Source organism: Oxyura jamaicensis, unplaced genomic scaffold (genome assembly GCF_011077185.1).
Source record: "Oxyura jamaicensis isolate SHBP4307 breed ruddy duck unplaced genomic scaffold, BPBGC_Ojam_1.0 oxyUn_random_OJ106319, whole genome shotgun sequence".
Lineage (NCBI taxonomy): Eukaryota > Metazoa > Chordata > Aves > Anseriformes > Anatidae > Oxyura > Oxyura jamaicensis.
In genome coordinates, this window is record NW_023312305.1 from 1 (window position 1) to 1,945 (window position 1,945).

General features: G+C 40.6%; 1 long non-coding RNA gene across 1 annotated transcript; it reads right to left on the reverse strand.

Moving 5' to 3' along the window:
- Window positions 1-82: 82 nt before the first annotated feature.
- LOC118160174 lies at window positions 83-1,743 on the reverse strand. Its single transcript, XR_004747347.1, has 3 exons — window positions 1,471-1,743; window positions 720-1,053; window positions 83-290 (listed from the first exon to the last, which is right to left on the reverse strand). It is a non-coding gene; the product is annotated as an uncharacterized LOC118160174 (long non-coding RNA).
- Between the last annotated feature and the right edge of the window lie 202 nt (window positions 1,744-1,945).

Sequence of the window (1,945 nt, forward strand, 5' to 3'; positions counted from 1 at the left end):
ACACACATGCAAATCATAAAATTCTACCATCATTATGTCTGAAAGGTTTCTGGAAGGTTTCTGTGCAAACAACATTTGCACAAACCACAAGATTGTGCTTTGGCAGAATTTTCAAGAAGTGGATGCTACGGTTATACCTTGCTGTTGGTCCTTCTTTAGCGCACCATCTGCATGCGGAAATATCTTCTGCACGGCTTCTAAAATATTCCCTACTGAATTTTCAAAAAGCGGCTTAAAAATCCACAGCGCAGCTTCAGAACAGAAGGATTTTATAGCTGCACCACAGTATCCTAAGAAACAAAAATCAAATGTTACATTAGTCAAGGCCCACGTTTACAATAGCCAACATTTCAAGAATTTGCAATGCAAAAACTAAGCAGCTTCACAGGGGATTCAAAGTGCTAACGCTCTGCTGGGAAGTTTGCTTATGTTGCTCACCGCCTCATGTCCTGTGCTTAGGAAGCCCAAGCAGACTCCTCAGCCAAACTAGACTCTTGAGGAAGATGCCCCCAAACCATTCAATGTTCGCAGACAACAACAACAACGACAACAAAAAGGAAACACATGAAAGCATCTAACGCTGACTGCTACAAAGGCGTGCCGGCTGATTCACTGACTACTTGTGCAGCAAGGCACAAGAGCTTGGGTACTGCCTGGCACAAGCTAAGATTCTTTACAACTTAGGCACAAGCATTCATCCAGTTTGCTTGCAGTCTTACCTAGGCATTTCTCAGCTAGCTCATCAAGCAACATGGCCGGTGCCTTAGGGATCCGGTCACGACTATGAAGCTTGGAAATTTCTTTTCTAGTCTAGAAACAAAATCATTGCATTTTAGCTTGCCCTAAGGTTGCCTTAAAAACACCCACAAAAACAAACCAACCAAAAATCAAACAAACCAAAAACAATCTTCCCTCAAAACCCCTCATAGATTAATACACTTTTTTTACTTGCCTAACTTGCAAGTGTTGTACACTTAGGTAATATACACTCTGCATTTTCAACCAGGAAAGCCACGATTTCTTCATTTGGTACCCTGAACTTCTTCTAGGAACCTGCAATGAAAGAAAAGGCACTTATAGCTTCTGTAATGCGTTTCCAAAACTGGAGGCCTAAGGACCCAGAGGAAAATACTATAAGGAAAAAATTATCCAGAAACAGATCTTTGTTCTCCAAAAAACTGCTCTAAAATTGAGCAACCTTTCATTGGGACAGTCTCATTAGTTCATCAGACTTGCTTGTCAGTCAGGAAAGTTTAAGATAATTTTCAATATTCCTTACAATTCTTAAGGGAATTTTTAATAGGCATCGGAATTGCTACATGAAAATGGCCTCAAAAAGATAGAATGAAAGATGATAGAGTAGCTAGGCTTTTGAAGCTTTGCTGCACTGGACTGGACAATAACGTTCTCCGTCAAATGTATTACATGCCTTTTGTTACACTTTTCCCATTGTTGCTTTTCAGCAATTACCAGGAATAACATCAAGCACCATAGGGAGATGCAGATCCTGCAGGACACAGATCAACCCTTTTGTTTCTTTCCTTGATCAAAGGAGGTGGAAATGCAATCTGGGCTCCAGAGTTAATGATGGGAAGGTTTCTGACAGAAGATGCTTGCATTAATTGCTCTTTCAAGTCTTTGCAGCATATCCGGCCATGGCGTACTCCAAGCGGATGCTAAAATCATACTAGAGTTCTTCATGTGTTTTTTAAATCTCCCGGTTTTCAGTCAGACATAGCGTGCATTTCCTGAAGGAACAGGTCTTTTTGCAATTCTGTGGGAGACAGAGAGGATGGAATCAAATTACCCTGATTACTTCTGTAATAAAATGAACTTACTCCATCAACTGCTCTTGCAATATGCAAATGGTAGGATGATGACAGCTAATGTCTGCAATCTAAGCCAGATATTAGCATCAACAATACAGATTGAAGGTTCTTGGGAA